Here is a 15680-nt window from a genome sequence, read left to right on the forward strand (position 1 = left end):
CAAGAACATGATACACCTTTCCATCTGTTTGTATAGTTGTTAATTTCTTTCATTAGTATCTCATATTGATAGTTTTCTGAATACAGGTCTTTTACCTCCTTAGTTAGGTTTGTTCCTAGGTATTTTACTCTTTTTGATGAGATGGTAAATAGGATTGTTTCCTTAATTTCTCTCTCTGATAGTTCATTGTTAGTGTATAGGAATGCAACAGATTTCTGTATGTTAATTTTGTATCCTGAAACTTTACCATATTCACTGATGAGCTCTAGCAGTTTTCTGGTGGCATCTTTAGGATATCCTATGTATACTATCATGTCATCTGCAAACAGTGACAGTTTTACTTCCTTTCTAATTTGGATTCCTTTTATTTCTTTTTCTTCTCTGAGTGCTGAGGCTAGAACTTCAAAAACTATGTTGAATAAAAGTGATGAGAGTGGACACCCTTGAGCTTTCCTTTCTTAACGTAGGTGTTTATGGCTATGAACTTTCCTCTTAGAACTGCTTTAGCTGCATTGGATTAGGGATATTTTTTATCTTCTTTTTACTTTTCTGTATATACCAAACTTTCTAATAAAATATATTACAGGGTTTCCCTGGTGGCACAGTGGTTGCGAGTCCACCTGCCGATGCAGGGGACATGGGTTCGTGCCCCATTCCAGGAGGATCCCACATGCCGCGGAGTGGCTGGGCCTGTGAGCCATGGCCACTGAGCCTGCGCGTCCGGAGCCTGTGCTCGGCAACAGGAGAGGCCACAACAGTGAGAGGCCCACGTACCACAAAAAAAAAATAAATAAATAAAAAATAAATAAAATATATTACATTCACAATTTTTAAATGTTTGCAACTTATTAAAAGGATAAAAATGTTAAACGAAATGGGAAGGAGCACTAGAATAGACCACTTTGGGGAGAAATCTGTTATTCTAAGCTGATATAAAAGACTTAGGAAGTTTAAAATGTTTTAAACCAAGAACGATTTGAGAGCATCAGCATGCACATACAATTTACACAGACAGAAAGAACAAGAAGAGAATAAAGAAATATTCACCTTACTATAAAGGAATGATTCTATCAAAGATTTATCTTCCTTTTATATTTTGAGATACGACCTTTGGTATCTGTGTTGTTACTACAGAAGAACTTATAAGTGCTCTAGTATTTCCCAGCAGTTACACAGTTCTTTCCCCAAGTTATTTGATAACTTGTAATGAATCGACAGAAATGAGAAGCACAGGGGAGGCAGAAGAAAAGGCAGCTTGACTGAAACAGAAAACAAACTGCCTGATTCCATTTATTTTCCCTACAAGTCAGTCATGAACAAACATACAAGTGATCTAAAGTATGACTTCTGAAATTGCAAAGGTGATCCACTATTGGATAGGGAAGTAAATTTAATTATGGGTATCAGCATATATTAAATGAAATATACCCCCCAAAAAATGTAATAGAATAGAGCACAGCATACATTCAAGGTAGCCAGGGTAGAATGGTTTTAACTCTTGTTTGTTTCATTTGTGCATTTATACCTGTGGGAAATGGCTCATAAGTATAAAATTTATTTCTTACTATGGGTTGTGGTTAAACAAAAAAATGTGAATGCTACCTATCTGAGATACCTTCAATGCTAAGTTCAATCATTCTAATTTCACAACTCCAACAAATTTAATGAATGTTGGGAGGTAAGGAGGTAGGAAGGTAGGAAAGAAGGAAAGACGAAAAGGAAAGGAAAAGAAATATGGAACAAAAAGTATTCAGTAAGAAAAGTGCTAAAAGTCTGCTGGTGGGAAAATATTTTTAAAGCCCTCACGCAGGCTCAATTAAAAGAGAAGGAAAACAATGAAGAAAAGGAAGAGATTGGAAGCTGGTGGGTAGATATATAAGTGGAAAGAAACTGATCAAGGAACTCTGTGTTAGAAGGCAACATTATTCCCTGAAAGAGCCTGCAATCTAAACCTGGCAGCAGTGTATAAACACACACATACACACCCACACACATTTTTTGTACACAAATATATAAAACACATTACTGTAACTATAATGAGGGAATTATTATGAAATGAATGTTTATCACCCCCCAAAACTCATATGCTGAAATCTTAATTCCAAGTGTAATGGTATTAGGAGTGAGGCCTTTGGGAAGCGATTAGGTCATGAGGGTGGAGCCCTCATGAATGGGATAAGTGCCCTTATAAACAGAGACCCTAGAGAACTCTCTCATTCCTTCCACCAAGTGAAGACACAGTAAGAAGACATCCATCTATGAATCAGCAAGTGGGTCCTCACCAGACACCAAATTTGCTGGCACCTTGATCTTAGACTTCCTAGCCTCCAAAACAGTGAAAAATAAATTTTTGTTATTTATAAGTCATCCAGTCTATGGGACTTTTGTTACAAAAGCCTGAACAGACTAAGACAGCTGATGATAGTACTGAATTTTTAAATGTAAGTTTTGAATAAATGTACACTTACCTTTCAAGAAAACTTCACTGATCCACAAATCTAACTGACACTTGAAAACGCGTGCTCTTGTTATGGGTCATAGATGACGTCAGGCTCTGTACAACAGAGTTTGCCAAATATAAGTCTTGGTTGGCCAATCAGAAGTAAAGAATCAAGAAATAGAGATCAGCTGAGTTATCCCTCAACTGAGCTGCAGGAAAAACAGCAAATACCTAGAAAAATAAATAAATAAAATAGTTTCAAATATCCTCTCCCTAAGCAAAGGAACCCTAAACCAAAGCCATCAATGCAAAAAGCAAGCTGAAAAGTTTATGTCATAATATTTTTGGCTCTTAGGGGACAAATGTTAGCTTACTCTTTAATCACTCTTTCAATCATCTATTTTAGCTCCTAGAAGAAACTCACTTTAAAATGCCTACAATAAAAAGCATTATAATACAAAAAAAAAAACCCTAAAACACCTCAACATAAAACAAATCACCTGTTATCACTTTGTTTCACTGAAATGAAATAACAGTGTTAAAAAGAAATACACTACTAATACATAATAAACTAATATCAAGTATAAAATCACATAAAATAAACAATGGAAATCTGACATTTGCAAACAAATGTGAAAAAAAAATTCCACTGAAAATGAATTCCAAAGCGTAAATAAAACATAAAATTAGAATACAGATGTATCAGTGTGGCAAGTAAATATTATTTGTGAATTAAAAATTAATTTCCATAGCCTTTTTGCCTGTAGAAAAGGAAAAACATTTATCATCTTTAGTAATATACTTCAATCTACTTTCACAAATCATATCTGACATAGATGTATCTCTACATAAAATCAAGAACAACGGAATTTCTTAAATATCTAATTTAGGTAAAGAACCTCTAAATAATAATAAATTACTAAATATATTATTATCACTCTTTTCTAGATTTCATTCTGCATTAGTTTACTTTACTCCCAATAACCTGTTACAGCTTACTGGTGACTCAGCATATGTACAAAAAGACAACAGTAGTTAGGTAAAATATAAATCAAAAACAAAGAACTGAAAAACATTATGATAATAGATGTACCTGAAACCTACTGGGATTCAAAAGAAATTAATTACTTAAAACACATTTGAGCATCATATGCTACTAAAACCAAATAACAAAGTATGATTTCTGAAGAATACCAATGAATGTAGCATTGATCTCCAGATAGATTTAAGGAAACTGTTCTGTGCCCCTGTACTGAATATAGTTCATGTTTTGTTTGTTCATTTGATAAAGAGAATGATTTATTATATTCTGATGGAGGATTTCCTTATTTTAACTTTCAATCTCATCTGAAGAGTTACAAACAACATGCTTCTAAATTATATAATCTATGTATGGAAAATATCTAGATATTGTCAGCAGCTCCTTGGACAGCAATATAGTCACATGGTTTTTCTCCATGGTTGAACTAAAAATCGCCACACCACTGAAATAAAGCATGTCTCTATTTCTCATCATTCCCTTGTGAAAATATAAACCATTTTTATATTATGGATGTCTCTTTAGACTGAAAGACATTCAAGTATCTTTCAATTATTCCAATACATGTATATTTGATAAATGTGTGTTTATGTAACACTTAGTATAGATTGTCACACTACTGTGTCAATACTGTTCAGAGAATGATGGTTATTTCTTCAGAAAGAAGAAAAAGTGACACTACAATCAGTGTCCTCAGTAGTTGTGATTTGCTTTGTTTCTAAACACATACTTTACATCCCAGTCAATCTTACATTTCTTACACTGCTGGGATCATGATTCACTTTATTGTTTTGACAGGACATAATCCAATAAAAGATCTCATTGACATACTATCAAAGAAACCAAGAAGGAAGGAAGAAGACTACAGGAAGAATTAGGAAACATGGAAGGCTATCTGTACAGGAAAAGTGTATGTTATGCCTAGACTTGCTCAGCAAGCCACAAGCAGAAGGAATGTTTACCGCTGTCTCACTGAAAGGATATACCATTCTTCTAGTTATTCTCTACGGAATTGCATAAACATTGAGAAATCTAGAAATAGACATACACATGCACATATAAAAATTACTGTCAGTGTATAAGTTACTGCTGCCCTGGGACTGAAATAATTTATGTAACATCTGTTTTCATATTTTTCTAATTTTTTTCCTAATTAACATGCATATTTAACGCATAAATGCTCAGACCACCTCTTTTTTCTGCTGACTGCGCCTCTTTATTTTTGAAGGAGAATTCAGGATAGATGGAAACCAAAATCTTATTGAAAGCACTAATTTTACAATGTAAATAGTACTAAACCAATTTTCAAGAAAATACTACAGCCTTAAGAGTTTTCACAAGAACACTTCAATCTGCTAACAATAATCATACAGTAAATTAAGGACCAAATACCAAAAAGTAACATAAAAGCACAATTCCAATATCATATTAATCTTCTTCATTTTTTCTAACTTTTATAAGAGCTGAAAAAACCTTTTATAACATCTATGATTTCTTGTCTTCGTAAGTTTTGGTAGCATTTTAAAAATTTTATGCCTTAGGCAAATGACATAAATAAATACATTACATATAGTAAACATCAAGCAGTACACAACCAACTATATCTTTTTTAAATTGTGAACTTCAAATACTGTCCAGATGTGAGGAAAGGGGAAAGTTTTGACTCTAAAAGTCATTAAAGTACAATCAACTTCTGGAAGCTCTTAATCTGTACTCGGAAATTCAAAATTCAAAACACTACTAGTCTTTAAGTAAAATTAGAGGCTCATGAAACCAACGCTACAATAACAAACGTATTCCCAAGTAACAATGCTTAACCTGCCAACACTGTGACTTCATGTGTACTTACCTCACTTTAGAACTAATCTTTTAGTTCTAAAAGATTGTCTTTTAATTGCCTAGTTATGTAGTTCAGTCAGTCATTTAATATTTCTCGTCTGCTGTCAGGGCTGTTCTAGGCCTTTGTAGATGCTGAAATTGTCTCACAGAACTTACATTTTATTTGGAGAACCAAATAGTATCCAACAACCATGCAAATACATAATTGCAAACAGAGATAAATGTTACTAAAAATATGGGAAATTCCCCACCATGAGATTTTATAACAGGAGACTTGATGTATCCCAGAAAGCAGCAAAGACCTAAAGTAAGACTGAGATGAGATCTGAAACGTATGGGAAGTGTTCAAATCTGGGCACATCAAGTGCAAAGGTCTAAAAGCACTTATGAGAGAAGCACATTCAAAGTCAGGAAAGAGAAGCAAAGAGGCCAGCCACAGCTAAAGAGGGAACGTACGTGAAACAAAAAAGGCAGAGTAAGTGAATAAGGCAAAATTCCTGAAGGGTTTTAAATAAGGTATGACAACCAATTGTATGTTGAAAAAATATCCAGTGTGGCGGAATCATGGAGGGGGCAAGAGAAATGCAGGGGAGGAGTTGAGTGTGAGGTGACAGTAGCGTAGACTAAGGTGATGGTGGGGAAGACAAAGATGAGAAAGCAGAAAGAGACACAGGGGATAACAATCAGCAGACTTTGATGAAAGATTAGATTTTGTGGAGGATGCAGATGAGAGCAATTCCATTCATTGATGCAGGGAACCCTAACAGAAGGGTGCAGGTGTTGGAAGGAAGAGCCCAAGTTTAGACTTGGACATGTTAAGGGGTTAGCTGATGGAAACATCCTGTGGGCATTTCAACAGAAACATGTGGAGCTACTACTAGAGTCTGGAGCTATAGGAAGGGTCTGGGCTAGAATCAAATTTAGAATTTACCAGGATATGGGTACTAGATAAAAAATAGAGGTCTACATTGCCTTCCCACAAGAAAACCCCTTCACACATCCAGCACCTTCCTTGTTTCTAGTTATCACACCACATCAGAATAGGAAAACATACATTTCATAATCTGACAAACTCATTTAGCCTAAAATTGGTTCATTCCATAAGGCACACTCGCCTTACCTTAAGTTGTGGAATAAGTCATCATTTATTAGAATGCCTACTTTGGAACAGAACTATAAAAATACGCCAAAGCACTCTAAAAATGTGGTAGATTAATCCTCACAATAACCTTAGAATTTTACAATCTTCATGCCTGCTTTTCAGATGAGGACACTCAATTTAGGGATGTGTAAAGTCGCTAGTGAAGCCAGTAAATGATAGAGGCATCCTTCCAACCCAAGGCTACCTTAACCGACAACCCATCGTTCTTTCCACTAAAAGGAGGGTAGCAAGGATAATGTAAGACTCTGGGCTTTATAAAAAGTGTGAATCACTACGCTGTACATCTGACATTTATATAATATTGTAAATCAAAAAAAGTCTGGGCTTAAAAAAAAAAAAAGTAGTGAATTACCTGGCAGTTCAGTGGTTGGGACATGGTACTTTTACTGCCAGGTCCCAGGTTGAATCCCCGCTGGGGAACTAAGAACCCACAAACTGCTCGGCGCGGCAAAAGCAAAAAGACAGAAAGAAAAGAGTCTGGGCATTAAAATCAAATCAACCTCAGTTCCAGTCCTGGCTCCAGAAGACCACTTGAACTCTCTTATGTTTCCTCACCTCCAATTTCCTCCCCTGCTAGGAAGTATTAACATTTTAGGAAACACGTGAAGGCTCTGGGTTGGGCATCACCATTAACGTGACATGTTCCTTCACCACAGGAGTGCCAGTTGAAAGAGGACTCAAAACACTGATAGCTTTGGAAATTTCCCAGCACAGAGCATGGTAGGGCATCAGGAAGAGCTGCCTCAGCTCACCCCTGTTCTTCCCCCAACTGGGGAAGAGTAGCTTCCATCAGAAGAGCAGAAGCCGATATCCTAAAGCTGTCAATTAGAGAGTTCAGCAGTGGGTCTACAACTTCATTGCGCTTAAAAATCTCCTAAGGAGCTTCTTAAAATGGAGATTCCCAAGCAGACCTTCCCAAAGATTCTGATACAGCAGTGGAAGAGATGACTCTTCAGGCTTCCTAAAAGATCTCTACCAACAGCAACCACTTTCCATTCTTCAGGCACATAATTTTTAAACTATTTATTGAACATATATAATACTTTATTTTGTCCAATTAAATTGTACCAAACTTAATATAAAAATTTCAAATATGTTTCTGAACAACTACTGTCAAGGTTCCTTTTCAATAGAAAGAGGGATAATTAAACAGCAGCAGTTTTAACTATACATAAAATGTCTCTACCAAATTTTATTTTCCTAAATCCAGATTTTAGTCTTGTGATTAAAACTAAGTCATTTAGGGATTTACATGTCAAAAGACATAGGAATGTTTAAGGGAGAGGAATGGTTCATAAGGAAACTTCTGTCACACAAGTTAACCACTGGCTAAATAAAATATATTGTTGATTTGTAAAGAATCTTAAAAATATGTAAAAGGGTGTAAAGCAGTAACAGTTATCCAAAAAAAAAAAAAAAAAAAAATGGAGTAAGAGCTTACATATAACCCTCAGTGATACCACTGGATGCTAACAGACACTGGAACCAAAACAGCATTCAAGACCGAAAATGTCTACTGTATTTCCAGATACTTCAGATCACTTAGAAAATTAAAGTACGCCCATCTTCCTTTCTACATGAACCACAATTGTCACTATGGAAGTATACATTCTGGTCACTGCCCCAGCAGCCCCCATTAACCTGACCTACAGGCAGGGCACACTGAGTCAGGGCTGCCTTAACAACATTCCAGAGGCTTAAGAGATTCTAATGAATTCTAAAACTCCAAATTTCCACCCAAGGTTAACGGAATTTAATTTTTTAATTTTGAAATTTCAAGATGGGTGTTATTATTTCAAGGCTTATGTGCGAAGCTAAATGTGAGCAGTTAAAAGTTTAAAGTTTAGTACATACGGTCTCCTTGTATTCCTCTGAATCAAAGAAAATACCCACTCAGGTTTGTTTGTTTTTAACCTCATGACTTACATGACCACGACAGGAATAGAAAGCTAAGGATAACAAAGTTGCTTGAAAAAATACTTTAGAGACAATAGCATCAATACTCTACCACGATATTGATATCTATATGAAGTATCTCATTTAATGCCGCCATACCTCCACCCCACCCCCACCAAAACAAACAAACAAAACAGTTAATAAGAACTTAAGGACACTAACTTGCCCAAGACCTCATCACTAACAAATGGTAAAGCTGGGATTTGAACCCAAGAAATCTTAACCCACAGGCCATATGGTCTTAACCACTGTATCATGACACTTCAATTCAAAGACAATTATAAGTGTAATATACCTGATCGTTACTCACTCTGTTCATAACTTCCCTTAATTTTATAAACCTTTATATAGCCACTATCCCCAAAGCATTGACACAATCTAAATCTGTTTCTTTGACTTTTATGGTAAATGAAGTATTTCTAGGCTGTCCTAATAATAAAACATACCTTCACTTCCAAAATCACTCTTCATCTTAGAATTCTTATAGTAGTAGGTGACATTATTTTCTCTCAAACAGTCATGCTCATTTTTCACAAACAGTTGGTACCAAGTTGGATCCCACACTACCCTAAGCTCCAGGCAAAACAGAAACCAATGTATGTACAATTAAAGAAGAGAAAAATTCTTGTGATTTGAGGATTATACCTTCTAATTTTGCTCCTGATGCCAACATAGCCTCTCTTCTCTATATCCTGATTCATTTAGGATCAAGCTCTGATACCAAGTTCAAATTAGCTTACAAATAAGAAACAGATTAGTCTCCATCACTCTAAATAAACCAAAAGAGGTTGGGTCATTTCTGAGAGTTGCTTTGGGCACCTGAGGTCCATTTCAATCTCGGAGACCAGTCCAAATGCTCATGAAAAGTTAGAAAATTCCCGAAACTGTGGTTTGCGAAACTGTGCTGCCGATTCAACCTGACTCCAAGAGATGAAAAATTCCCTTAAGCATATGTTAGTTTTTGTGCATTTCTTCCCGAAACTGTGGTTTGCTTAAGAAAGCTGCCGATTCAACCTGACTCCAAGAGATGAAAAATTCCCTTAAGCATATGTTAGTTTTTGTGCATTTCTTGTGGCAGATATGAGGCATGGGACTTTTCAAAGTACACATTCTTCACAGTACAACAAGGATACATATTTATAATTAAGGTATTCCCTTCTTTTAAGTGTGTTCCTGTAACTAAGATGAAAATAAATAAGATTTCTAAAGAAATTATTTTAGATTAAACAGGCTAAAACTTTAAGCATTATCCATAATTTTATTTTGTATTCTAAATTCTCTGTTCCAGGCTTATTAAATTATTCCACATCTCATTAACTACTCCTCCTTATGTTATTCCATTTGCTTCAGAGTTCCATTTTTTTTTAATCTATTACTTTTTTGTAACATCACCTGTCTGTCACCTTTTATCCAATAAAAACTGTAATTTATCTTGTTCAAATTGCGAAAAGAAAAACTCGAACCATAGCTGACTGCACTGGAGGAAAGCCTATGAAAAGCAGTCACTGTCCCAAGTTATTCCAGAATTCTGAGGACGCTTTAGTTCTCAGAAAACAGAAATGCACAATAGTAATTAAAACCAGAAGAGAACAGATAAGTTAGCTCTACAAAGGACTCAATTATTTAACACATGTATTTTTTCTGTTTTGTGGCTCATGACTTTCCCATCACTTACTTTACTACCAAACTACTGTTCCTTTGTTGATCTCACTGCCTATTAGCCCCTTCTCAAAAAGAATAAAAGAAACCTAAACTGGATAATGTTGTTAATTATTAGCAGCATAGCAAAATAGCTGAATCAATTATTGGGTACTTAGTGAGTATTTTAGAAAGATAATTCCAGTAGTGGGATAGAGTGCTAACAACCGAACTAGCACAGCAGCTATAGAAATGGAGTGAGAGACAAAAGAACATGAGAAAAATGGTGGTACCCAGACATAGAAATGGAAGAAGAGAAAGAAGTTTTGTTTATTTCCAAGGTTTCTAATCTAGCAGGTAGGCAGATTAGATTATTTGTGCCATAAAGGGAATAAAAACATTTTTTTAAAGATAGGAGGAGAAAGGGATAAGAAAAAAGGTTAAGAGAGAAAAACACATACTACATATCACTTCATATACATTCCTACCTCAGTATCTTGCACTCCTGCAAAAGGGATGTTGAGGACAAAAGAAGTAACAAATGAATGATCTCAATTTTAATTCTGCTGACTCCTGCAACATTAAGTAACCTTTCACTGAGTAAATTCACTGAGTAAAATGAAGTTTAGATCACACCACTAATTCCTCAAGTTTTTGAGATTTCATTTTATTTTAGGTCTCCTTAGTTCTAAACACACTGGTACAAGCCTAGAAGTATCTTCAATTGAGTACTCTCTTTAAAAATTTTGCCAAGTTGTGGTCTCTACAATTCACATAATATCTCACTTTGAGCTACTTCTTGGTATAAATTATCCAGCTGAATTTTAAATTTTGCATTCGGTTACTTGTTTAGTAGATTTGAAACTAATACTTCAGCAAAACAGATACAGGAAGATCACACGTGTATCAGTGCTTTCAGTCTAATACTTCAATACAACAGCAATCAATTAATTTACATTACTAATGCCATTTTTTTTTTGCTACTTAGAAGGATAGCTTTTTAAATGTATTCTTCAAAATCATTTTTAAAATATTTAAAGATTCCAAGCAAAATTATTATTATGGTCTCACATTGCAACAAAATACATAAAACTAAGAATATTCAAAATCCCATAAGAAAAAACGCTCTAGGAGGTTAAAAGATTATAAATTGTGAAATGAAAAGAGGAAGATCATAAATATGATACAGTATACCAAAACTTTTGATTTTATAACCAAAATGGGTTATGAAGGTTTTTTTTATAAATTTATTTTATCTATTTTTATTCTTGGCTGCGTTGGGTCTTTGTTGCTGTGCGCAGGCTTTCTCTAGTTGTGGCGAGTGGGGGCTACTCTTCATTGTGGTGTGCGGGCTTCTCATTGCAGTGGCTTCTCTTGTTGCGGAGCATGGGCTCTAGGTGTGCAGGATTCAGTAGTTGTGGCTCACGGGCTCTAGAGCGCAGGCTCAGTAGTTGTGGCCCACGGGCTTCATTGCTCCGTGGCACGTGGGATCTTCCCGGACCAGGGCTCGAACCCGTGTCCCCTGCATTGGCAGGCAGATTGTTAACCACTGCACCACCAGGGAAGCCCTGAAGATTTTTCTAAATTAATGTTTTCCAGTTTGGATACTGGAAACTAAGCAAGAACTCTCAGGCAATTGGTTATTACTCTCCAAGGGCAGGAGCCCAAATAAAGCGCCCAACTCTTGGGACTTAAAAAAAAAAAAAAAAAAATCCCCCAGAGTCAACCTCTTAAGAAATGAGCCTCAAATTCTTCTGTGTTCATCTTTACAATTATTTCTCTCATCCAAGTTACATGAAGGGAAAGGTGACAGTCAGCTACCATACCCCCTACAAGGAGAGTTTCAAAAAGGCTTGTTGAAGCCTTCAAAAAGGCTGGTAACCCTGATCCTTAGTAGGACATCCTTCCCAGTCCTGTGCACTGGACCACTTGTTGTGTAAGTGACTGAACACTAGGCCGTCTCCCAGAGCAGCATTTGTGGACAGGGAAAAAAACCCTGAAAGACTAGGTTACTTAATCTAAAACTGCTGCTGCTTTTAAAACATCATGGCCTAAATATCTTTCATTGAAAACATTTAGAAATGTCCTTATCTAAAGACTACCCATATGTAAAATGTGCTTTTAACCTTATAACTGCCCTTCTGAGCAACATCTGATGACATTAATTTCTCAGCCCATGGTACCTGCGGTGGGAGTGGAGGTACGAGGAGGATGTCCTAAAAGACCCTTCTTTGTGTTTTAGAAAATGTCATTTTATTTAATCCCCAGAACAGCTTGATGCAAAAGTTTTATTATTATCATTAATCCCACTTATACAGATGAAGAAATTATAGGCATTGTTAAGTAAACTTATTTAACATCACACAGTTCATAAGTGGTATTTAAACTCAGGCCTGTGACACTCCACAAGCCTATCCTTTACACACCATCACAATGTCCTCAAGTATATCTATGAGTAATGTAAGTCAATCACATAGTGAATTAAAGTGATTCCTTTATCTCCATATTTCACTGGAGTACCTTGGAAACCCACCACGGGGAATGAAGTTTGTGCCTCCTATAACCATGGACCGTGGGCTCATAACATTGAAATCTGTGACTCTTGGAGCTCAGACATCGATTTCCATCACTTATTTTCACTCTGAAATACATTACCTCTTGAATTCAGTACAAAAAGAAAGCTCTCTCTGAAAACATACCTAGCCAAAGCTCTGTGCTTCAGTCAATGTGACAGGCATTAATTTAAGATTAAACTTTCTAAATGACTAATTCCTACATAGTTTTCAACATGTTATCCTTGAGAGCCCATACATACTTATGCACTTGAGAAAGACATTTTTAATGGCATTCCTTCTCAAATATCCCTAAAACCAGTGTGCAGTTGGCCAGACAATACCAAACTACATCCTGAGCCTCATAAGTATAAATGTATCAGTACAAGAATACAGATAACTCCCAGAATAAGTCTTCAAATAGAAAATTATTATACTAAGAATAAATGATAGTAAAACTTCTAGAAAATTCAGATCTGTGGACTACTCCACCCACACCCAAAGCTGACATAACCAATTGGAAAAAGAGTTCCAAAGAGATTGTTAAAATACTTCCCAAAGGCAATTCCAGAATTTCCTCAAGAAGAACCTGTCACTCTTGCCAGAGGGTAGACTTGTTTTAACACCTGACAGGGTTCTTCAATCAGAACATGTTTAAAGTGAGGCAGTAAGTTTCATATTAAGCCATTTTTTCTAGCTCTTAAAACAAAGGAATAATGTTGACCAGAAAACAGAGCTCACATGGTAATAAGATTCAGTTATGTATATATTATCTTATATATAAATTATTTTTAGGAAACAGAGTTTAATTCTCAAGTATGAGAATTTAAAAAATAAAGACTAAGTTCAAAACATACTGTGGTATATATTTTTTTAAACTACGATTCCTCTATTTTGACCCTTGGTAGCTTAGCCTATTTTGAGCTCTATTTAACCAAGATTTGGTGCCTAGAAACCACTTAACGTAACTTTATTAATTTGCTAAGCCATGATATTCTGAGTTCAGCTTAGGATTCCACATGCCCAAAACATCCATCTATAGATTGGACAGTTCTCTTCAGGGCTAATCCTTCCTCTTGTACAAAAACCTCTCATCAGATCACGAACTATTCGCAAAGCAGCTGAGCTGCGTTTCCTAATGGACTGGCCTTCCCAGCTTCATATAATTAACAATCTCAGTGTGTCTGCATGAATGAGTGACCCATTAACTTGATTTTTGTTTTTAAAGAGTCAAGCTCTTAAACTACAACAAATATTAGTTACATAATATCACATACTTTTACAAAACCACACAATTCAAATATACACAAGCCAAATTATAACACTCTAAGGAGAATGTACCTCAGAAAATTCCAGAATTCTCAAGGCTTCAAGTCTTAGCAGAAATGAATTACATGTACTAAAAATATCTACTTTACCTGGCATTTTTAGCAACTAGAATTCTGCTCAACAGCACTTCTGATTTTCCGAAGGTACAGCCCATTTTAATCATCCCACAAAGGTTAACTTATGTTCAAAAGAGTTTGTTTGGGCACAGAAAACAGGACCAAATATTTTTTAAAGGAAAAACAATAGTCTTTTAGTAACCAGAAAATGTGATCAGGTAGGAAAACAAAGTTCACCATACATGGAGGTTCATTTTATCAACTTCTGTGATTAAAGAGCAGTAGAGTGTGTATCATTTAGGGGAAGCACAACAGTAAATATTAACATGTATATATTAACATGCTCAATTGCGACAGACAAATCGTGTGAGGTTTCTGTGAGTTAAGCAAAAAAACGGGGGGCGGGAGGTGGCTTTGTTAACATCCAATAATGCAATACAGAAATTATATTTATGCTGCATGTAATAATAGATGCTTTCATGATACTGAATAGACTTTTTCACACAAAGATGAAGATCATTCACCAAATTATTGTGACTACTATATTATATTCTGGAAAATAATGATAAATCATATAAGCCTGCTCTCAGTCCCAGGCCCATTTATCTTTCCAGTCTCCCTCTTCTAAACTATGATAGACTAGAATACAAGAAAAATGGGTCTCTTATTCCGTCACTACCCTACTGCCCACCTCCCTGCCCTTGCCCCCATAAAGTCAATCATAAGCTTCTTAAGTAGAGTTTAATTTTCCTCAAGTATTTTTATTATTTTACTCAAATCTTTGGTAATCTATGATATATGGAACATGAGAATATTATAATTAATGATAACATAAAGGACTGATATAGCATTTTAATAAGGAAAATTATGATTAGTAATTATTAATTTATATAGAAAAATTTATTTCATAATTTTTGGAATATACAAATGAATTAAAATAATTAGCATAAAAAATATTTGGTTTAATATAATTAAACGTGAGAGAATGTCCTTCAGAAGAGAAAAGTTAAATATAGCACTTTACAATAGTAAAGCTTTGTAAGGGTTCAGCTCACACATTTTAAAAATCTTTTTTTTAAGTCATACATACACTTTGACAAACAGGTAATTTCTATACTGAACAAAAACAACAACAACAACAAATAACCCAAAACTAGTAAATCACATCATGGCCCCCAAAGAATGATCCCAATACACACCAATAGCTTCTGATAAAACGGGAAATTCCAACTCTGGCTATACTGCGCAACATAAGAAGAAAAAGGAGAAAACTGAGAAGAAATGGCTTAATTAAATTCCCCTCCAACAGTTAATTTTACTGAGGAGAATGATTAACCATGCAAGAGCTGCTATAGCTGTTAGATTAAAATCAGGCATTTTCCAGACTACCTTTTGGAAAGTAAGATACAGATAATATCCCAGAGAAAAGTGATCTAAAAAGTCAGGTAACTATTGATTTAGAAAGCAATAATTTTTTAAAACCATCATTATTTGCAAGCAATTTAAGAGCATATCATTAGATTGAGATTATTATAACCCATTAATACAAACTGCAACTTAACATATCTTCTCAATAACATTTAGTGTGCACTATTTTAAAAGCTCCATAAACAGTAGTAAATAAAAATGCAGTACAAACTTTAAAATACATTTTAAAGTTTTACATAAT

At 35.2% G+C, this 15680-nt stretch overlaps 1 protein-coding gene across 8 annotated transcripts in view; it reads right to left on the minus strand.

Moving 5' to 3' along the window:
* TBC1D5 (TBC1 domain family member 5) overlaps positions 1–15680 on the minus strand; it is a 553958-nt gene that overhangs the window by 421710 nt on the left and 116568 nt on the right. For 7 of the 8 annotated variants that reach the window (XM_055078836.1, XM_055078755.1, XM_055078770.1 and 4 more), the window contains one exon: positions 2469–2671. The gene's annotated coding sequence lies outside the window, so the exon portion shown is untranslated. The remainder of the gene's footprint in view (positions 1–2468; positions 2672–15680) is intronic. The other variant, XM_055078797.1, reaches the window with a different exon arrangement.

This window comes from Physeter macrocephalus, chromosome 1 (assembly GCF_002837175.3).
Source record: "Physeter macrocephalus isolate SW-GA chromosome 1, ASM283717v5, whole genome shotgun sequence".
Classification (NCBI taxonomy): Eukaryota; Metazoa; Chordata; class Mammalia; order Artiodactyla; family Physeteridae; genus Physeter; species Physeter macrocephalus.